The sequence below is a fragment of the Leptosomus discolor genome, chromosome 3 (assembly GCF_034619465.1).
Source record: "Leptosomus discolor isolate bLepDis1 chromosome 3, bLepDis1.hap2, whole genome shotgun sequence".
In the NCBI taxonomy this organism is placed as follows: Eukaryota; Metazoa; Chordata; class Aves; order Leptosomiformes; family Leptosomidae; genus Leptosomus; species Leptosomus discolor.
In genome coordinates, this window is record NC_141393.1 from 10,478,107 (window position 1) to 10,502,055 (window position 23,949).

The 23,949-nt window shown below is 41.9% G+C and overlaps 1 protein-coding gene across 2 annotated transcripts in view; it reads left to right on the forward strand.

The window, feature by feature from the left end:
- Positions 1 to 23,949, forward strand: part of AHNAK2 (AHNAK nucleoprotein 2) — an 81,769-nt gene that overhangs the window by 25,696 nt on the left and 32,124 nt on the right. The gene's annotated exons all lie outside the window — the stretch shown is intronic.

Below are 23,949 nucleotides of genomic sequence, written 5' to 3' on the forward strand. Positions count from 1 at the left end.
AAACACAAACAAAGAGATAAGGTTTATATGGTTTCCAAGCCTGCTGATAAATGCTCGAGACTCCAAAGACGGAGTAACTGTTCTTCACTGTTGGGCAAATGTTATTTCTTCTCTGTAGTTAAGAGAACAAACACCACTTGATTTTCATAGAGGTGGGCTGTGCCTGATACTCGCAGAGTCAGGGGAGCACTGTTATCCATGCAGCCATCTGATTTTAAATACCTTTCTACCTGCTCACTGACCTCAGCTCCCCCCCCTTGAAGAGCGGTATGTTTGCGGCATTGGTCAACCAGCACTGAAAAGCAAAAGTTTCAAGCTGCAAGTATTTCTTCCCATTTCTATGAGTCCTAGCTAAATAGTCAAATAAACTACCGTAGATATAAAACCTTCCACCTTGCAGGGAGTTTTGAAAGCTCACACGTTTTATTAGTCCAACCATCATTTTTCCTAAGTATCCGTACTCCGTACCAGCCCTAGAAAGCTAATGTCATTCAGCTTTCACAGGTCACCTCTTCGTTTACTTGCTGTGTGGTTCACCCCAGCACCCAGCCCTTTGACTGTCAGCCAGGCACAACGCTCAACTTCTCCCTCAAAATAAGCACATGTAGAAACTTTTCTTTTCCTTGCCTCATGTCGTTCTCATTTTAATCCTAAAATTCAACTGTAGCAGAGTTACTTGGAGGAGTGAATTCTGAAATTGAAATTTTAGCATAAAGAAGAAACTCAAAGGGCATGCACACAGGAACAAAAATGAGAGTTTGGTAGCATATGGGATAATGACTTTCCTAAACAGCAAGAGTTGCTTTAACTCATGTTTGCATTAAATTCTGAAGGGGAAAAATGTCTAAGCAGGATTAGGTATCATTATTTTGAAAAATAGTTCAAAATCAACTTTTGGTGGACCTCAGAGAGGTTAGCAGCTCTCCCTCAGATCAGATAAGCATCCAAAAGGTTGGGTTGGGTTTTTTGTTTGAAATGTGTGTGGGTTTATTGGAAGGCATAAGAGCCAAAGATCTGTGAAACTGTCACAAGAAGCTAGTGGTTTTGATTGCTGATATTTCCTGGTGAGAGCTGAGCTTTCCCTATTCCTGCTCCTAAAATCAGCTGAAAGCAAATAATTTACAAGAACACAAATATGTCATTAAGCATTCCCCAAATATTTTCATATATGTCAGAGCTGATCTGATTTATGCTTTAGTGAAAGGTTGCAATGATTTTTATATGAACTGTGTCCTCGCACTCTTTAACGCTGACTTTTTCATATAATGGTCCTGATTATGAGAAAAAAATTATTTGCGCAACAAATAGCTTGGACAACTCAATGCCTAATTAAAGTAACCAGTTAGTCAAAGCTCATTTTGGAGGCAAACTGGGCAATTTCACATGAGAATGACTACATGTGGCATTTGTACTTGTGGTGATGGATGACTACAAAGGCAATGATGCATGCAGTTGTGATACCAACTCGTTAATCAGGCTTCCTGTGAACAGACAGTGGTCATGAAGTGTAATATGTTCTTAGGCTCTGCTATCAGTCTCTTCTTTTAGGGCATGTGTTTGACTAGAAAATTATTGACTGTGTAAGTGGTGTAAAACAGACTTTTGAAAGTTATTTCACACACGAGTATTTATTATATATTATATCTCTGTGATTTACAGAGCTGGACGGAGGCAGGACACCCACCCCCCCACCCCCCCGAACTGTTATGAAAGGAATACATTTAGTAATGGCACTGTGATCTTACATCTATATTTGGATTATATGTCCACAGTGGATTTAACAACTGCTTCAGTCAGTCTAAGAGGAATCTGTGAATGAAATGGTTTGGACAGAGATAGCAGGAGAAATCATATTTTTCTTTTTAAAATTATCCTTCCTCAGAGATTAAAAAGAAGATTTTGGATAACTGTACTGGGTTATGCCAGGAAAGCTCATCACAGAGATTAGGGCATTAATTACATAATTATAATGTATACATTGCATGCTTCACCAACCAAATATATAAGCCTTATTTATTCCAAATAAACCTCAAAGCCCAGAGAATAAGCCTAGCACTTGCAGATAAGTTCAAGAATGAATGTAATCTCTCATAAATACACCAGCTTCTTTCTTAGAAAGGAAACAGAGTGCTCAGTGGATATGACGACAAATCGTCCCTGGGTCTCATGGTGGGGAGATCAGAGCAGCCATCAGGAGTCTCCGAGGAGCCCAAGCAAACTGTCCACAGCACATTTTCCTAGGAGCTCTGCCCTGTACTCCCTGCTCCTTCTCTCCCTTTCTCATTTTTTCTGTTTTGCTACTGTGGATAAACAGTTCCAGTCCAGCACAACTGCTCAGATTCTGACCATGTGGCCAGCCCTAGTCCATTGGGTTTGTCCTGGAGACCTGGAATATTGTCCCTGTTCTGCTGCTGCTGAGCACAGCAGGACTGGGAGCATGGGCAGGTGCATGGATGCATGGGGTATGCCTATTCAGAGGTCAGGCTGCTCAGAGAGTGTGGGAAAACACAACACCCCAGAGTGGCAGGATTTCAGCAGCTGGAGGTAGGGGGAATCTGGTAGCACAAATGTTGTTTGGAGGGCATCAGTGTTTTGTCATTTTGGGGCCAACGCCCATAGCTACATGTGTCAACAGTGTTTACCGTACATCCAGTCAGTGCCTGGCAAGATGATGTTCCAGTCAACCTAGGGGCTCTGGAGCATGTTGGCATATGAATGCAGAAATACATCTCCCTCTTTTGATTTAAAAAATGATGCAATCCCTCTCTTTCGGCATAGGGCCATGGCTTGCCCAGGAGACAACTGCACAGTGCAGCAGCATGGAAGGCTGTGGCACACAGATGGCAGAGCAGATGGGTTGATGGTTCAGCAGGTGGGGTGTTTGCATACAGGCAAATGGTGCTCAGCCCGGCAGCACAATGCTGGCAGGGGTGTTCAGGGCACTAGCCACTGGAGGAACGCCAGGTGCTCTGAAACAGATCGGTCGAAGTAGCTAAGTCTGATTAACTTGTTGGATGTGGACCATAGCTGTTGGCAAACCTTGGGTAGGAAAACCTGTGGAAAAAATCTGAGTTCCTAATTTCAGTTTCTAGAGTTTTTTCTGAAGAAGAGTTTAAATTCATACAGCACCTGTGAAGGAACCTTGTGGCAGGCCCACCTTGAAGTCCTTTGCAGGCTGGTGTCTCTGAGGCCAGTCTGCCCGTCAAAGGCAGCATTGAGAGAAGAGACCCTGGCAAAAAGACAGGTCTGGGAGCAGGAGAACCCACAGCATGCCTCACAGCCACAGACCAGTCCCTCAGCAAGGCTGCCTAAAGGTGCCTGCAAACCCTCGTGATGCAGTGACGGAGTCAAAGACAACCCTGGCGCAAGGACAGAAGCAAGTGACAGGGAAAAACTCAATGATTTTGGATTATTTCTCAAGGGTACTGAGAAAGTAGCCAGCAGGGACACATATACACCCATCCAGCCACAAAACAGTGAAAACCAGTGTCGGCGAGAAAATGCCACACAGCAAAATGCCCTCATTGCCCCCATGGGCCACCATAGCCTTTCCAGGCCAGAGGAAACACCTTGTAGGTGTTGCATCAGACCCAGGCACCACAGAGCTGTATTGGCAGGTAAGTAGCAAGACTCACAGCAGTCCTTGCAGCAGTCAGGGTGTTTGGGGTGTTTCTGCTGACTTCTGCCCCCACCACTCTCAGCTGTGTTTTATTCATTTATTTGCATTCCTTTGTGTCTGGGGCTCATTTCTGGTTCATGCTCAGTCTCTGCCCTGCTTTGAAAAATGGGGATTGGAGTCAGCAGATCTCCACCCTGCCGTGTGATAGGGAAGCAGCACTTTTGCAATGCTCTCCCAAGTTGTGACAAGCATTGAAAACAGGTCTTCTGCCAGAAGTCCTCTGTGTAGGGAACTGCGGGTTAATTCAGGTGCTGCATGAACACCTCTCTGCTATCACACTGTTATTTCATGGCCTGGGCTGACAAAAGTCAGGCCTCTGGGCAGCACACACAAATACAGCCCATGAGTCTGGGCCTGGGGCTTTTTTTTTTTGCATCAGAGCAAAGGGAGAGTGAAAGAGATATAAAAAGCCATGGGCATTTTCTCCTTCCCACAAATCTTTCTTTTAAATGCCTGATAAGGGATGGAGAGGGAGGGAAAACCACCATCCTCTAATCCAAAACAGGAGCTGGCTTTCACACCAGCACAAACAGGCCACGCTAACTCCTCCACTAACTTTGTTCTTGCAAGCAGAGATGGAGTGTGATAAGGTTTTGGCTCTCGGACACACTTGGAACTACGTGCGAGGTCAGCCAGAGCCTGTGCTCTCAGGGGAAGCGAGCTGGGACTTGCTAAGTTGGCACTGAGAAATTGCAGCAAGGAGCAATGTCCTTGACCTGGCTGCAATAGCTGCGAGGAGGAGTGAGAGTTTCCTGCTTTGCAGAGACTTTGCAGAAGGCAATGTCTCTGGCCTGAAGGCAGGCTCAAATCTGTCAGACTTACTATTTCACAAAAATGGCACAACTCAACCATGTTTGTCAAGACTTATTCTTGTCATCTATTGCTGCTGCAGTCTGATCACAGGTTAAGGTCCCCAATGTGTTAAGTGATACATAGCCACCTACCTAGATGTGCCTCAGAAGACTTACAATCTTTGTGTCAAGCAAGTCGAGCAAAACGGAGGTGGCAGAAATGAGGAAATAGTGGAAACAGCTTTACAGAGACAGAAAGAAGGCTTTCCTGGGCTGTGTTTTGGTTTGTTTCATTGTCTAGAAGATCTCAGAAATCCTCAGTCATAATAAATCCCCGTTGGCTGGAGCAAAGCTGTGGATGCAGTTCTCCAGCATGGGTTCATGCAAAGCTCTCATGGTGGAGGCACACAGTACGACTGAGCAAGAGCACTGTGATCTTGCTGTGTGTGGGATCTCCTGCTGCTGTCCTGCAGAGGGAGAGACCTCTGCTTGGGGACCTGAATGCAAAATCTTGCATACGCTTGTTTTCTAGTCAAGAAAAATGAGGGAGCTCTGCAAAGAGGAGTTGAATATTCTAGGCGACCTGCAACGGCTAAAGTTTTTTGTTCCTACTGTCATGCCCCTCAGATGTTCTGGGGAGAGAAGGTTACAATGTGCAATGCTGCATTTCTTTTTAACTTCTGTCCAGCTCCCCTGAAGTACCCTTCGGTAGCCACAGCAACACATTGACAGTAGAGTTTCAACAAGAGCAACACAACACCTACAATTCCCAGCTGGACTTTTATGATGACAAACAGGAAAAACGGAGAGGCATCACCTCGAGGGTGAAAAAAAGGGCAAGAGTTTGTTCAACGGCTCAGAGACATGGACTTACCTTGGGCTGACAGCAGTAAGGATATTTTGCTGACAGGACATCAGTTATTCCATGGAAATGAGATTTACATTGCTTTTGGAAAATATATAGAAGTGGTCCTCCACACAGACACTATAGACAGCTTAATGAGCAAATTTTAAATATATGGGCATTCTGTTCACAAAATAAATTAATGGAAAATTAATGCTAATTAGCCATCAATCTTTAGGCAGACCTGAGTGGGTTCAGTGCAAGAACCATCCTGACAGATCTTCCTACCTTTCAACAAAGTAAAAAGATATAGAGGCGTGATTTAAGTCTATATTTACAAAAACCATGATACAGTATCTTATTTTTTTTTAATATTAGCAGATCAGTGTATTCACTGCTCAGCTGAGTTGCTGTTGTGCTTTAAACCCAGCCGGCAACTCAGCCCCACCCAGCAGCTCACTCGCTCCCTGCTGCTGGGATGGGAGAGAGAATGGGAAGGGTAGAAGTGAGAAAACTCATGGGCTGAGATAAAGACAGTTTAATAGGTAAAGCAAAAGCCACGCACACAAGCAAAGCAAAACAAGGAATTCATTCACCACCCCCCATCAGCAGGCAGGAGCTCAGCCATCTCCAGGACAGCAGGGCTCCATCACGCATAACGGCTACTTGGGAAGACAAACACCATCACCCCAAATGTCCCCACCTTCCTTCTTCTTCCCCCAGCTTTATACGCTGAGCATGATGCCATGTGGGATGGAACATCCCTTTGGTCAGCTGGGGTCAGCTGTCCTGTCTGTGTCCCCTCCCAGCTTCTTGTGCACCCCCAGCCTCCTCGCTGGTGGGGTGGTGAGAGGAGCAGAAAAGGCCTTGGCACTGTGTAAGCGCTGCTCAGCAGTAACGAACACATCCCTATGTTATCAACACTGCTTTCAGCACAAATCCAAAACATAGCCCCACACTAGCTACTATGAAGAAAATTAACTCTACTCCAGCCAAAACCAGCACAGTTGCAAAAATAGTATTTTTGTAATTAGTGGTTCTTTGCAACGTCATGAAATATGTGTGTATATATATATATATATATATATACACACAATGTGTATCTATATGAAAGCACTATGTGCTTAGATAAGTTTTGCACTGATAGGCTAGTTGGCAAAGAAATCACTTTTAGTTGTCCATTAGTGCTGGATTCAATAGAAATGTTGGCTGACTTCACTGCAAGCCTTGGAAACCATTGGAGTATTCAAGGCTTAGGCAGTCAGATGCCTGCTTTAATTTCTATTGACAAAGGAAAAGGAGGGATGAGTAAATGTAAAACATTTCCTTCCAACATCGAGCTAAGAGAGGCAGCATGGTGCAGGGAGGAGGTGGAATCCAGGACATCTGGGTTGTATTTATTGCTGACTCTGCTGCCAACTTGCTTTGTGACTGAGTAAGTCTTTTTTTGTTTGCTTTGCTACCTTACTTTCTGTGAGGCAGAGAGTTTGTCTGCTTTCACATGGTGTTCTGGGCAGGTGCAGGGACCTTCTCAGTGACCATGACAAAACACTGCAGTTGCCAAGGTGGCAAATTCCTATGCACCAGGCAATGCTCTCTGGATGATCGATACCCCAGAGGGTGCAAGGGGTAGCTATGCCCTTTGAGAGCCCAAAGAGAAAGATGCTCATTAAGTAGCACTGTTCCTGGTTAAATGCATATCCATAAGTACTAATAACCAGTGCCTTCTGCTACTACAGATCAGAAAGTCATTCAGAGCAGGAGTTGGGTTGGCAACCTCTTTCACCTATACTTACGAACTCTTACTTCATTTACTACACCACTCCCAGGGACAAGCAGTTGCTTTTGGAGTAACTCACGGGGAATGAGGCAGATCGTTTGGAATGGTCTCTGTATGGTGCTTCCAGCACCCAAAGCTGTTTTCAGGTTCCCAATGTGGAAGAAAGAAGTCTGGCATCTTTTTTTTTTCTTTTCTGTAAGATTCGTTTTCTGCCCAATGTGAAGGACCAAAAAAGCATGTGAAAGAAAGAGCAAGTCATATATGGCCTTGTGCATGTCACCAGCAATTGTTCTGTAGTCCAGAAGCGATATTTAGGCTATAGCTGGAAAACTTCTTCCTACATCTTATTTGCCTTTGTTTTTCACTTTACACAACACTGATATCTTAATATTACTTGCTGTGTATATCAACTAAATTCATGGCTAATCTACAAAATGCTTGTATTTTTTCCTAAAAGATTTACTCTTACAAGGATGCAGGTATGATTGCTGTGTGCAGTGCTGTGTGCTATGCTGGATTTTACAAGATGGAGCCAAAGCTGGTCTCAGCCCATATCACAGTCTGAATTACAGAATGAATGTGATGTAACATCCTATATATCAGTTTCACTGAGGCCAATGGATGTCTTGTTTGAATAGGCACAGAACAAAATCTCAATACTTCAAGACTTGATCCTGTGGCACCAAGTGACCAGCAGGTAACAACTGAGTCCTACAGATTTTTTGTAAGTTTCCATTTATGGCAATGTCCTGATTATCCTACTGACAAGTCAAGATGTGTTTCATGAACACCCCCTTGGAAATACCTGAAACACTGGAGCTTGGGCAGACCTACCTCTCCACAAAGCTGTATACAATCTCAAGACTCTCTGCTGAGTGTTAGGATAGATGATGGAGGAACTTGCCATGAATTGTGATAGTCATATGCCTTTAAGTACAGTGATTCTGTGAATAAAGATGCAATATGTAGTCTAGAGCTAGAGTAATTAATAGCAACAGAAAACATTGATAGAAACTGATCTGTATCTATACACTATACAGGAATATTCCCCCTTATTTTTTTTAACCCATGAGGGAAAGAGGTTATTAAGAGCAACAGGGCAACACTAGTATAAATTTTGCCTGGCTTAATATAGCTTTGTTGTAAGCTATCCTAGTTTAGAAATCGCTTTAGCTGTATTGATTTTCCCTCCTCTGCAGTGTACATAATGTATTCTTCTCCCCACAGCAATATATTTGGCAACCTGAATCAGTCACCTGAACTGGGGTGCAAGACACCTGAGTTCAACCTCTGATTTGGTGGGTGATGTAGTCACATCACCTCTCTGTCTCTGCTTCCCACTCTCTCTCAGTCCATCCTCCTCTCCCTTTGGCTCTCCCCATTCATTTGACATAAAGCTCTTCGGGGCTGACATTGTTCTCCATTATATATTTGTACAGCATAATGAGGTGACAGTCTTGGGACAGGCTCTTGGAAACTACCAAAATATAAATTGTAATAGAAATCAATTAAGTTAATACCAGTGTTCTAGGTGTCAAGGCAGAGTGTAAAAATAATCTCGAGTGAAGTGGTCTCAATGCTTTAAAGTGTGATCCAAAGCTTCTCCAGACTTCAGAGGCTTAAATCCATCCCTTAAAATGCAGCCAAGACTTCCTGCAATGTACCCTAGCCCTGCATAGACAACTTTGCAGCATGAAATAAAAGCTGTATTTGAATCATCGTGGGTTAAAGCCGGTTATTCCCACAGTTCCCATTTCCTAATGCTTTCCACTCACGATGTTCTTCTCTTTAAATGTTCATAGGAACTTGTGCCAAAAAAGGTGTTTCCTATCATGTTCTCCTCACATTGTGTGTTATGGGGTTTACTTTTTTTATTCCATATTTTCAATCCCCAGAGAGCTAAGGTTAGTCATAAACATGCTTTTGGCTATCAGATTCATGTGTGGTTTGCTATAGCAACAAACAAAAGCATTAGTCAGAAACTGGCATGAAGCTATAAACACATATTTTTTTGTGATATTACCCAGAGTTAGTTTAATTTCTGTGGTACACTGTTGCCACACAACTGCATCATAGTTAGACTATTATGCTTGTTGAATAGGAACTTCATAGAAAACCCAAAGAATATATTACAGAGAAAAAAGCAAGTCTGTTAAGTGATGTTGTCATCTGAAGTTCACAAGCCAAATTCTGCTGTTGCACTGGTATAAATCCAGCTGAACTCCTTCACAATACACATTTAGAACAGAGGATAAAGTCTGAATCTATACCTATTGAATAAGAGGAATATTATCATCAAGAAAATAAACACTCACTTTGCCTTTGCCATTTTCGCCTCCATAATTTTACTGCAGCAAAATGATTAGAGGTAAGCATTATCAGATTGCAGTAGATGGTTTAAGTTCACTGCCAACACGCTCGGAAAACATTATCTGCAGCATGGCACTGAGAGCCAGGTATAGTTAAAGATAGACTCTCTCCTGTTCTGCCTACGCAGCACTGGGAAGGTGTGGTTGGTGTAGAGCCAGTATCTATCCAGCTGGTCTGGGGACAGGGAGGAGTGGCTTGTGCAGCAAGTACTGACTTCCCTGGGGAGTTGGTTGGGTTTGAACTGCATTCACTGAAATCCTACAGCTCGACAGCTATTAGTCCCTGAGCCAGCTAGTTTAAAGGTTGCCCTGAAGGCTCTACAGAAGTGGTGATTTTTGCCTAGGCAGAGTAGGCACATTCCTGTTAATGCTTTTTTCTATACATTTGTCTTCTCTTTGCTGCACCTTTTCAGGTACATGAGACCTCCTCTTTTCTGACAGCTGCATTTAATAAAAAACACGCGCATGAAAAATGTGTTTTCCAGTATCCCTGAGCTGGCACTGCTCAGAAAAGAGAGCTTAAACGTCTCTAGAAATTGTTCATTTTCAGACCTTTCTCTTCAGACATATAGCGTGAAGTGTTCATGACCTTCCTCGCTGCAGAGGTGTGCAGAGTAACATATAAGTAATATCCACGTGTGTCCAAGTGATAAGAGTAACAAAACCCTCAGACCCTTCTTGAGCCTACCAATCCAGAAGTTTTTAGCTGGGACAGTGGTTCCAGCTGCAGAGGATAATCCTGCAGCAGCAACACATAGTTTGCACATGCCTGCAGAGACCCTCTGAGAACAGGCCTTCGAAGTCCAGGGATCAAGAACAAGATCTAGCACCAAGCTTTGACCAAGCCATGTTCCAAAAACGAAGAGCTTTTTGCCCTAGCCAAACCCATAAGCAGAAGAACACATGCTAGGAGATCCTACGTTTTAGCCCTGACCCTGTTCACTGTGCTTTGCTTAGTGTTGTTTGTTCTGGGTCCTACACACTTGAGACCTCGGCCCTGGTGTCTTTCAAGACCTTTGAGATAATCTTAGCATGGTAGATTTACCTGGTGTAGAAGTGTAAAAGGACCTGGTTTTCAGTTAGCAGCTCCTGAAGTAGAACTTATTCTGGGCTATGTGTGGGTTGTCTTTGCCCTTTTCCCATCTGTGCCCAGTTGCATCAAGCCCTGCATTGAAAGCTGTCAAACACTTGATTTCTCTGAAAACAGGAGATCTTTGCGTGTTTGTCTTCTTCAAAGATCAGCCCAGTGCTTTTCTGTTTCCCTTACTCCCTTTTGTTCTATGGGGACAGACCTTCCCCATAAGTGTTCAAAGTGTGATTAAGTAGCGTTCAAAGCATTTGCAATGAAGAAAATACAAATTCTGCTCTCAGTGTAGTTGTAGAATGCTGTCAAAACTGACCCAAACAGCAGTGTATAAAGCAAATATTTCAGTCATTGCTAAAATGTTATTGACATCTCAGTTCACGGAGGACTTTGGGACTGCAGCATTTAAAAATGTCACAGTAAGATGGTGGTGGAGCTTTTTGGTTGTTGATGATAAAGTGAAAATTATTCCACCTTGTAAACTGTAGACAGGAAAATTTCATAGTAGTAATTGTTCTCCTTTTCTGTCTTTATTGACTGTAACTGTGTATGATAGTGGGGCAAGGAATGCAAATGCACCTTCCTTAGGAGAGAGTCTCTATGCTGCACATGATGAACTGCAGCTCACAGACAGAAAGCAGAGTCCTCACTGGGCCTTTGGATGAGGCAGGGTGCAAGAGAGCACAAGCAGTAAAACACCATTGGTCTTAAAATACTCTTTGCAAGGTTGTGCAGAAAAACCTACGGATGGACTGAGGGGCATCTCCAGGTGTCTCCCATTCTAGCCTCTTGCACTCAAACTCTCCACAGCTCTGTAAACTGAGGTGATCATTGCCATTCTGCAAAGTGGGGACAAGCCACTGGATTGTCCTCCTGTCGCACAGATTTAAATGACTATGAAGAAGCCAGCTGAGAGAAGAATCACATCCACTTACTTGCACTAGATCTCAAAGACTGTAACTGAAGCCCTGGGGTCTTTCTTTTCTTTATACTAGCTTTGTATTGCTACCAGGCTGTTGATTTCAGCAGAGCCCTTGATCTCGCTAAAGGGCAAAATGTAATTTACTCTCCCTTATACATGTCTGAATCTAGCACAGCTGTTCATTGAGAAAAACATTACCATGTGCCTTCAAAAAGAATGCATCCTGGTTTAACTGAGTTCAAAAATATTTAACCTGTGTGTGGATAGAGCGTTACTCATTTCCATAAGATATCATTATTTTCTTATTCCAGAGAGGCTCTGAATGTTTAGAAATATTATGAATCAGCCTTAGGGCTGATAATCAAATAAAAAAAAAAAAAAAAAAGTAGTCCTCTTAGTGCTTTCAAACAACTCCACCCATATCAATTCATTCACCAGTTCCTACGTGGATGAACTGCAGTGTACTTTCTTGCTATTTGAGTCTTTAATCAAAAAGAAATCCAGAACTGCAGTAACGAGTCTTTAAATTTTTTTTTTTCCCTATCATTTATACTAGCCTCTGTGAAACATAAAACTGAAATCCATTTTCCTAACTAAACTGTACTTTCCTCTAACCCATTAGGCAAGCATGCTGGTTTGTTATTTTTGGGTGCCTTAGTACTGTCTAGAAGGTGCGGAGAGGGAAAATAAGCACTGAATCATTTAAAAACCACATGCAAAGATTCAAATAATTTTTTTTTTGAAAAAAAAAATGCCACAAAAATTTGTCATCTTCAGATTTTCCTTCTATAACTTAACATACATTTAAAATTCTAATGCTTTTCAGTCTTACATATCTAATTATTTTTAATTTCAAACAATATGGTTTCAGTTCACAGATTTAATTTGTAAAAGAAGACAGTTATCAAACAGCAAGTTTAGAAAATTTTGGGGCAAGCTATACATCTGCTACGGAAAGATGTTCAAAAAAGAGGTGAAAACCAATGAACTGAAATAAGGGGACAACATTTTTGAAAATAAGTTAGTCATCTGTTGAGCTCTTTTGAAATCTGACCTCTTTTTTGGACTGAAAACCAAGTTTATAGTCTATTCATTCAGATTTGAATAACATTGATGTGAACAGAACTATACTAATTAATTTATTTGTCTGACTCAATGGATTAATTTGTCTGTAAATGAGCTTTTATGCTCTTGCAAACCCACAGTCTGCATCCAAAAATTCTAATTTTAAAGGGACTTTCCTACACCACAGAAAAACAAGAGAAAGTGAGCTGTGCCAAATACTGTTTTGCTACCATAACTGTTTATTGACAGAAAAGATTTTTATCTTAACAAAGTGAGGGAACTGCTAACTTTATCTTTGATGTAAAATATTTTCCCACAACAATTTTCTGTCACCTTTATCCTATATCTCTTATATTACAACTACATTAAGGAATTTAAAAGCCTAAACGATATTTTCTTCTATGGTGATTTACATTCAAACAAGTTGCCCAGGGAATTTTCTCTTAAACTGAAAACCTGTTTCCAAGGGCAGATATTTATATAAAAGCCCCCATAAAAGGTGGTGGAAAAACTACAAGGTTTTTCCTGCATTCTTGTTTTGAGAGGGGCTATGCCCAGCATACCAGAGAGACGGCCAAAGTAACATCACTCCATTAATATTGCTGCCCCTAGGCACTAAATTTTGCAGTGAATTTTATCAGTGGAGTAAAAAGAAATGAAATCTTCCTAGACCATATGGATCTTTAATGTGAACTCTCTCTATATATGTGTATCTATGTATAGATAAAAATTTTTACTGTGTGTTGATTCTGACGAGGATATTGTTTAAGCAGTGGTTTTGAAGAGCAGTTTGAGCTGAAAAACCTGTTTCTAATTTAGAGTGGTAAATGCCATTTGTATAAAGCCTGTATCTGTTGCTTTGGGCTTTTTGTTGTTCGTCTAATGTTAGTAGATCTTGTATTCTTATTCTTAAGACCTTTGCTTAGGGGACAAATGTGCTTTCTACCAAAAGCACCAAGAGTTAGTATACTCCTTTAATGTGTCAGAGAGAGAACAAAGAGTAATCTGCTTCCCTTGCTACCTCTCCAGTTCAGTACTGGGCTATTTTAAGAGACAGCTTGGGGTTATGGCCACTGCTTCTCAAGCAATACTGACTCTGTGGACAGAAAAATTGACTCTCCAGGCTGCCAGTCAAGCCTACATGGGCAGAATGATCATTTTTAATAAATGTAGTAATTTGATTAATTTCTGAATAAGAGCAGGGCTGTGCTTTGGCAGTGGGACAGGCAATCTACTCTGGGAACAGCCTGGATTCTTGGGAGGGTGAATCAGTGAGGAGAAGGAATGTGGGAAAGTTAATTTTTGTGAGGTTTACTGGCTTTATCTGCAATAGGCACCCACCTACCTCCACTTCCAGGCAAGTCACGATAAGAGCTGAGTTCACAGCTATCTAATAGGGAGGACAAGAGGAATCAACTGCCCCTCGCTCTGACAGGAAGGCTGCTTTGTGTTCACTTTCCAAGTCTGGTTTGTTCTATAGGTGAAGGGGTTTCTTTCAGAGGGAAAAAAAGCTGCAACATGCCTCATCAATATATTGGATAACCAAATAATTGCAGAGTAGTTCCTACTAGGGTTTCTGAAGATGGTAAGCAAGCAATTGAGCTTCACTTGCAACATGCCCCTGAAGCCCTTCTTAAAATCCAGACCATCCAGATGGACAGTGACACCCTGGGAGATTTTAGCTGGGTGTTGATGCAACTATTTACAGCATTGGTAGAGATTCAATCACAAGTAAAACCAGTATATTCCAAGAGATAAAACTGTTGAGAGTCACAGTGGATTTGACCAGTCTCTATTACTTTATTTGGCTGTGAATCTCTAACTCACTTTTGCCCTGTCCAAAAGGGTGGTACATAATTTTGGTTCAGTCCAGGAGCTAGGACATACATAACAACAATTGCTAAAGAGTGATTCCCTTTTCTTTACTGACTTTGTGAGAACAGAGGCCCTGCAGTCCTGGAAAAAATCATAGTTGATAATTATCAGAGAGGGTCCTGATGTCACACCTTCATCACACTAATTATACCCCAGAACGCCATGGGAATTCACGCAAGAAGTAAAACACACATGGAAACCCATTGTGTCACGTAAAACCTGAGAGAGGAAAATTCCTGCCTAAGACAAGCAAACACACAGACACAGGGCAGGACATTACACCTACCCTCCAGGAAATTATTAGACTGAAAGTACAGAGATAATGCAGAACTTGTACTTCTGGGACACAGCCCTTGTGTAGGGAAAACAGCAGTGAACCTCTGGTCTTCTGGTGGGTGCCATGAGCATTTCTTCAGCTGCCTTTTTCACCCTGCCACTTACAGCTGTATTTTAACTAGTGAGAGGAGGGGGGCCAGGAGAGACAAATTCATGTGTCAGCCACTGCCGCCTGCTTTTGCTGTCTCTTTTGGACATCGTTCTAATCATGTTCTCACAACAAACTTTGGCTGAGAGCTTATTTTCAAACACCCTGTTACTCCTATGAAACATTGTGCTTTTTTAGCAACAGGTGGAATATCAGACTAATAAAATACTTTGGTAAATATTTTGGTGCTGTACCAGAAGAGTTATGTGGATCTGGCCAAATTATATTTCCTATGTAACCAAGCAACCAAAAAATGGTGATAGCTGGATGAAACTCATTAACCCAGGATCTGGGAAATTTCAAATTGACAATTGAAAAAAAAAAAAAAAAAAAAAAAAAAAAAAAAAAGGATTCCCTGTGCTTTTCATGTTTAAATATGACTCAAGCTGAGAAAGTCTGTGCAGAGCCCCACCAGCATGATTTATTCTTGTGCTCTGGAATGTCCTATGGATTCTATTAAGTTTATCTTTACCAACAGAGGAAAGACGGACCACTGTAAGAAGAAAGAGCTTCTTTCTGATCGGTCTCACTAAAGGTTTTGCTCCTGTTGTGAAGTGTGAGCCGGCATGCTTTTAATAGTTTTAAATCTGTGGGCAGAGCTTATCAATAAACACACACTCACAGGAAAGCCATTCACTCTCCTTTTCATCTGGGGGCTGTTAGTTTCTCTTTTTATGGTAGTGTTTATATCTGTTCTTAGTTGCCAGTACTCTTCCACATCTTCCCTGATATTAGTCAACCTGTAGAAAATGCTCTATAAAATCCTACAGAGCTCAGTATGGTCTGTAAGAAATGTTAATTCCATAGACATTTCTCTACTTGGATGTACTTTGCAGAGCAGAGCACTATTCACTTTTAGGAGCTAAATTCACAAACAGGTCTCTAGCCAGGTGAGGAGACTGATGGTTGTAACTTACACGTATTTTCTGATTTTGGAAGGTTTTGAGATGAGATGATTTGAAGGCTTTTAGTGAAGTACTCTAACTGCAGACAAGGGCAGCTTAACATACCAAGGCGTTGAATCAAAACATCTTGTTCATGCCTTGAATGGAAGGAAACTATTCACACGTTGGTTATTTGGGAGTAGCCACTCCTTGAGCTCTGCTGTGCTACAAGCCCCTACTTTTGGCTCCAAAGTCTGAGCTACATTCATCACAGTACAAGTATGCAGCCCAGTGACAGAGTGCAGCCAGGGGGCATTACTAAACCAAAGGCAAAACAAAGGCAGGAGTTCAGCTTAAACACAGGCCTAGCTGGTTCTGATAGCATCCTGCAGATAATAAGGCCTGTTAAATCTCTTTAGCAGCAAAATCTTTATCTTCATTCCACAGACTTTGTCTTCATGCCACAGAAACAGTTAGGGAGACCAGAATTTCAGGGCTTGGTGTGGAGGGTCCAACTCCCAGCACAGGGCAGAGGGGAAACACTAAAGAGGAGGTACTATTCCTTGCTTTATCACTTTTCCTGAGGCAGAACGGCTGATTTTTCCACTGTGGCAATCATTCATTTCAGAGCTGACAAGCTGGTTCGTCTAGGTGGAGGTACTGGGTGCCCCCTCTGTCTCACTGGCAATGGTTCAAGTGAAGTAACATTACATTCCTGCGATAGAGGGCTGGGAGAGGCAGCCTTCTCCGTGACATTGTGCCCGCATCTCCCCATTGCCGTGTATCCTGCCCGGATAGGGTGACAGACGCAGCATTCCCGTGGCGGTCCTGCCGTGCCCCAGAGCCCTGCCCAGCAGTTGTTGTAACTCAGTCTGTGGGATATTGCAGGACAATGGAATGAATCCAGGTCTCTGGAATGTGCTAGAAAATCTCTGTAAAAGATGAATCTCATGATTTTTCACTGATGTTTTTCCCCAGCATAGCTGGAGCTTCTTACTGGGAATGCCATGGGCCTGCTGATGCTCAAGGTCAAGTTTACACAGACTGTGCAAGAGCCTGTGCCGTGAGCTGTGCTTTAAACCTCATGGCAGCTTCCTCAAGGAACACGGTGCATGCATAAAAGAGTTTATTTGCAGACACTTTCATGTTCTTATCTTTGCCAACTGATGCTTGCAGGATCATTTTCTTCCAGCATTGCTTGCTTGGAAGGACATGACTCCTCCACCACAATGCCCAGGAGGATTTGGGTGGTGGGGATGATTGCTCTGAACTGCCACAGCCAAGCCCCTTGCACTGAGAAGTCTTGCTACACCTTTGTGTTCCCAGTTGTTCTTGTTCATGATCTTCACACTTAACCTTGGCATTTACACTTAAGAAAATTCACAGCCGAACCCAAGGTGCAGTGTTAGAGCAGATGCTCTTTGCCATGTAGCCTCCAGACAGCAATTCTGGACAACAGATCTGCTGTGGTTTATTCCTTTGTAATAACAGATTTTGAAGCATTACACTATTACTTAGCTTTTAGCCCTCTTTAATGTAGCACTAGGTGGGTACTTCCACTTGTAACTCAAGCTGGGGAAAAAAGATTCAGAAGAAAATAAAGAGAAATACTGAAACATTTCAGGCTGCTGCTGCTGATACTGAGTAACTATTTTTGTGCTTGTACATCTCATTTGCACAACATTTTTAGCTCAGGGATTGACAAATTCTGTCTTGTCAAGCCAGTTGGTGCAGTTAGCAGAACACAAAGATCTGCTTGTGGATTCAGAGATCTTTAGCACAGCTGATTTTGGAGAGTGGTGAAAATAATTCTTTAGAGTGCCAAAAATTCACGTTCATATGCAGAAAATGGTAGCTGAGATGGAAAAGGTGGTCTTTTTGCTGTTATTGTAGCTTTGTCTGTAAGGGCTTTTAAAAGAATCTGATTTAGGCCATTTTCCAGTCACAGGAGCTTAAGAAAACCAAATAATGCAATAGCTTATATGCATGATGACACTGCCTAGCTGAAGTGACATTTTAATTAGCTAGTTGATCTACATTTATTCATCAGTCTCCAGTCTTCTGAGATATCCTGGGAAACCCAAAGAACCCACTGCAAGGTGCATTAATTTAATAACTCATCAAAATAATAGAGACACTGGACGAAGATGGGTATAAAAAAGAAGCAGACATGGAAACTGAAGCACTGATGTTGCCAAAGAAAAAGTAAAATATTTGTATTGCTGCCTTTCTGCCCGTAACCCTGAAGTGAAAAATTTCTCTTAGTAAACTAAAGTCAGGTGAACTTACCTATCTGAAAAAGTGTTCTTGAGAGGCCAGGATGAATGCCAAGCATGTGCATAGTGTTCTTGTTATCAAGTGCTTTCCTGAACTGGGACCTATGATTTTAAATATTCTAGCTATTCTAAATATTCCCTATTTCAAATATAAGAAGTGAATCAGAAGGGGCTGCAGAGCTTCATAGCAGTGCTGCTCAGGCGACTGTGAGAGCTCTGAGGGAAGAAAAGGAATCTCAGTAATTGCAATACCTGCAAGAGAGGGAGAACAAGCTGTGGAGAAAAAAAAAAAATCAGGCATTTTGAGAAAGGAGTTTAATTTGAAAAATAGGAGGGTTTTTGGAGCAGCGCATTAGCAGTGACTAGCCATGCGTGCACGAGAAGTAACAGACGCATGACAAGGTGCCTGAGGGCACAGGGACAGAGAGATTGGCAGATTCAGGGACTGATGCTTGCAGGGAAAGAGGTCTGATGCAGGAGGCAGCTGAAGCTGTCCATGACAGCAGCGGTGCTCAACCTTATTTACAACAAGACATAAGCACATGAGGCAGCATGGTGAAAGCTGCTGACCTACATATACAAACCCTTTGCTGGGTCAAACACAGTGCTGACAATGACAATTGTGTTAAATTATTACTGTTGTTGTTTGTCTTGCACCTATTCACTCCTCCACTATATTAATAACACAAATCAAGTTGTGTGCCCAGAGTGTGCTTTGCACTGTAGGAAGAGACCTGATCTGAACATATCCCAGCCTTGCCCACATGTCAAGGCACGAGTCTTCTAACTGGTTATGGACTCAAAGCTATTAATGTCCGCAATACTGCGCAAACAGCACTGTTTGTTTGTGTGCTGATTTTGGCTGGGATAAAGTTAAATTTCGTCACAGTAGCTAGTGTGGGGCTATGTTTTGGATTTGTGCTGAAAGCAGTGTTGATAACATAGGGATGTGTTCGTTACTGCTGAGCAGCGCTTACACAGAGCCAAGGCCTTTTCTGCTCCTCTCACCACCCCACCAGCGAGGAGGCTGGGGGTGCACAAGAAGCTGGGAGGGGACACAGACAGGACAGCTGACCCCAGCTGACCAAAGGGATGTTCCATCCCACATGGCATCATGCTCAGCGTATAAAGCTGGGGGAAGAAGAAGGAAGGTGGGGACATTTGGAGTGATGTTGTTTGTCTTCCCAAGTAGCCGTTACGCGTGATGGAGCCCTGCTGTCCTGGAGATGGCTGAGCTCCTGCCTGCTGATGGGGGGTGGTGAATGAATTCCTTGTTTTGCTTTGCTTGTGTGCGTGGCTTTTGCTTTACCTATTAAACTGTCTTTATCTCAGCCCATGAGTTTTCTCACTTCTACCCTTCCCATTCCCTCTCCTATCCCAGCAGCAGGGGGCGAGTGAGCTGCTGGGTGGGGCTGAGTTGCCCTCTGGACTTAAAACAGTTTGTTACCTTAGCTGAGAAATGGTAACTAGCAAACATCAAAATCCTAGTAAAGAAAAGGCACAGGTTGTGATGTTCATATATTAACAAATAATAATAAATGAATGAGCAAAGCATACAAGTGTTCACCTGTGGAAAGATATTTAGTACAGGTCAGGTTTCTGTCTGTTAAGAGAAACTATTTGTTGAAGTGAAGTTAGATAACTCATCCCAGTTGTTACATGGCAAGAAAGAACCTCTTCTCCTGGTGAAGATATCACCTGGGAATGAGTGATATTTAACCTGTATCTCTGTAAGAAATATGTGCTTTGCAACCATTGCTCCTCTTGTCAGTTTTAACTGATCTATGTTAAAATCCCATGGAAAAGAACACAACAACAGCATTTTAGTTCTCTCCAACAAAAAAAAAAAAAAAAAAAAAGAAAAAACAGAACAAAATTAAATCAAATAGAATAAAACAAAGCCACTTTTAGCAGGAAAGATAATGCCTAAGAAGTTGATGCAAGGAAAAGGTATATGTTTAAAGATAAGAACAGTTTATTTAAATTCACTACATTCATATTCAAACATAATTTTAATATAAATCTTAAAAAACACAAAGCCCAAATCTAAGAATTGCAGAGAAAGCGTTACAATTCTTAAGCAAGGAAGCAAAAAGGATGATCAGCAAAAGATGTTATAGTTTCTTTATTTAATAACGTCTCTAGTATTCTCATTTGATGTTTTTAAGTAATTTGATTTTGAAGTACACAGATAATGATAATTTTACATGCCAGTGTCCCAATTAAATCTAGATTTCTCTTCAATTTATACAATACATTAAACCACAGTTGACTTGAATTCAATGACACTGTCATATTTGAAACTGATTCTAATATCTCAAATGTGGTTTTGGAGACTGTTACTCCCTGAATGTGAATACCAAAAAAATAACCTGGTTTTACGTTTTTGTGGTCTTACCGAAAACAGTCCAGTTGAGTTGCTAGATTAAAGATAATTTTTTTTTAAATTGCATTTAAAAAAGTGAATACACTTTTCAGTCATATGATATGAAAATGTTCCAGCCTATATAACTCCTACTGCCTACTTTCAAAAAATTCCCTTGTTCTGAAGTCAGTTCAGTGCCTGTTAGAAGTAGTCACTGATGTAAATTCCATCTTGTTTATGAAAACATTTTGAACAAAGCATTGATTGTCCAGGGTTTATAAAAAAAATTAAAACCTATAAAATTTTGGCATCACTACTATTTGGGGCATGAGAATGACATGCATATAAATCATAGTTTATTGGTACAGTCTTTTACACACAGAAAGAAGGCTTTGCTGAAAATGGAATTCATCGATGTACTGTAATTCCTCTCTTTTATAGGTTTGGTTTTGAATTATTCTGAATCGGGGAAAAAAAATGAAAAAATCTTAGTGTACAGTGGGAATCAGGGGCATAGGAAGTCTTTTACGACATGGGTTAGCTATGGTAAAGGGGCAGAGTAGGCAGAGTTTGGGGAAATCAGAGTGGATGGAAAGACCTTGGTGTGAAGCTTTGGGAGGGAAGGTCATTTGTGTAGCTGATGTCCCTCCTGATGAGATGCAATCTCAGCCACATCTCTATTAGCCCTGGGGGCAGTAATCTGTTGCTCCATTTTGTAGGCAGGAGTCCTGCTACCACCATTTAGGAGAGGCAACATTTTACTAAAGGCTTTCACAGGATAACTCTCTCCCTTCCTACCCATCATGAGGTGGGTGAAAGAGGCCTTTTACATTGACAGATTTTCCTTTTAACAGCAGGGGATTTTTCTCATGACATTTTGGCAAACCTTGATCTGCAGCCCGTCTGGCAAGGACAAGGAAAGCAATTGGCTGCTAATACTTGGCCAAGAGTGTGAAGGCACCCTTGTGCCTCATACACCACTGCTTTGCTTGATCATCGGCTGGTAAAAAGTAAAATCCTTCACTCCTGGTCCAGACCCAGATGAGATGTCATCCAGGCCAGCTCTATCTCTCTACATGTATGCTGAACAAGAATTGGCAGTGTCTTTTGTTGCTTTGAAATTGTGCTCTGATGGGAAATAATTGTTCAGGGCTCACTGGAGGAAGCGATCTCTTGGATTTTATAAGTAGCCTGATCTTAGCAACAGGAAGATTCTGGAAGTGTTGGTCACCTAATCATTCTAAGAATCCTGTGTTTGAAACATCTGGTTTTAAAAGTTTCACCTCTGTTAGAACCTGTAGGATAGCTGCAGTACCCTAGACTCAGAGGATATGCCCCACTGGATGATGAAATATCAACAGCAGCAACTAAACAGGACCGTTCAAGTCCTGAGAACTGAGCACCCCATACTTGCATTGCTCCAGTTCTAGGCAACTAAAATGTCACTGGAGTTACACCACAATAAAAACAAGAGAAACAGCAGTGAACCAGCCCAAGAATTCTCCCAGATAATTCTTTCCCCTTTCTTTTCCACTAGCAAAATTATTTGCAACTGCCAGGGATCAATGCTGTAATTAGCCTTGAAGTGCTGCACTGAAAAGCAAATGCTCTAGCAATCCAAGCAATATTCTGTTAAGTAATTCTACTGGACTGCAGGGCTTGTGGGTGGGATTGTCCCAAGTGAAAAACACAGTAATGCCACAAGGCTAAGTCCTTACTATTTCTTGGAATTTTAGTAACAGCCATGAAGTTCGCTGTTGGCACCTGAATCTTTAGAAGCACTAGGGAAATGAAACAATCAAGCCTCCTCAGTCCTCATGTGATGCTTATTACAATACATGTGGTGAAGAGCTTCATGAATGGATTCCAGAATTTTTAAGCAGAAATGCTTAAAATCAGGTTCATAAATCCACACCTAAATTTTGTTAGAAGGTTATGCTCATTTTCCAATTATCTTGAGCTTTTGAAAAATGCAAATGCTAGAGACTTTTTTTTAAAAAATCAAGGCAATTTATGCAGGTCTTTAATCTGAATTAGGGTCTGCATTTAAGACTATTTTCTAGAATTGTCTACTGTAGACATCAGGACTAGTCCTGTGAGGCTAAAAGAGGCATGGTCTGGCAGCTCTGAAGTGTTCTGAGTTGATCCTAGTTCTCTGGAGTTAAACTACCACAGGTGAGCTGATTAAGATGATGCAGAGATGATTAATGAGGATGCCTTCCATTCTACCAAGTTTGGAAACTTGACCTACATACTGACATGGGATGTTCCCACTGGAAGCACACTATTTCCATTCATCTTAACAAAGTGGTCCATTACTGATCACATGGCATAACTCTTTCAAAACCCTACCTGTACTAAACAATTTCATCTTCAAAAAATCAAGGAAAAAATAAATGTGGGAGACCAGAAAACTGAAGAAAGGCTAGCAAAATCACAGCCATTTTAGCAAGAACTTGGCAGTTTGTGTGAGTTAGAGTGATTGAACACATGCAGAAGTTGTGCCAGCTTCTCTGCATACATAGTGTGTAATATCCACATCCAAAAATGTTGTACTCCATCCCAAGGACTCTTCATTTAAAGTAGACAATGAACAAATTGCACAGTTCTGCTTGCAGTTGTCTTCTTTAGTGTTCAAGCATTTTCTTAAGCCAGAGGGTCTGTTTAGGAGAGCCAAAACTATGTATAATAATGGCAGTCGCAGAACTGGGTGTGAGAGAGCTAGACAGCCTGATGACTTGAAAAAAAATGGGGCATGGGACAGGAAAGAGACATAGTTACCAGGACAAGGACTTCTGCATGTATTAAAACAGCCTGTGCATCAGGGAATGTGTAATTCAGCCACACTGTCCTCTACTGGCTAAGCCTGGATCTCTGAAAACAATGGTGTATTCATGTTGTTTTCATTCTTCAATGCCCAGTTTAAGGCATTTCAACAGAATCATACTTTCAAAGTGCCCATCTCCTTCACTTTGTCTCTCTCTGCCGTCAATACCTTTAAAAACCAAGAAAGCAGAGTCTTTATGACTATCAAAGCTTCATGAGGTTTACTCACCAGCTCTTAAAACCTCTGTCAAAAGCAAGGAAGAGTTTCAAGATGGGGAGTTTCAATCAATTTAGTTTATTGCAAATTAGTGAACTTGTAATTACTGATTTGGATATTAAAAACAAAGCCAAACCACTTAGGGAGAAAGACCTCAGCTCCCCTCTGTACGCTTCTCCTTCCCTCTTTCTGGTCTCAAATCCCCTCACTGTGGGCTGCACTCAGTCCCTTTGGGGAGGTGAGATCTGGTACAGGAGACAGGGGTCAGCAGATGGTGGCTGCTTTTCTATTTCCCCTCCTTGCTTCATGCTCAGTTGCCCCAGGTGGGTTCCTCCACCAGCCACTGACCCATTAAAGTTGAGCCTCCTCCTCTCTGCCCTTGCGCAAGCAGCTTTTCTTCCTCTTGAGATTTTATTTTGCTCCAGCATTCTCCTGCTCGGCCGTCCCTTCTCTCTCCTGCTCTGGTGTGGTTTTCTCTGTCTTTTTTT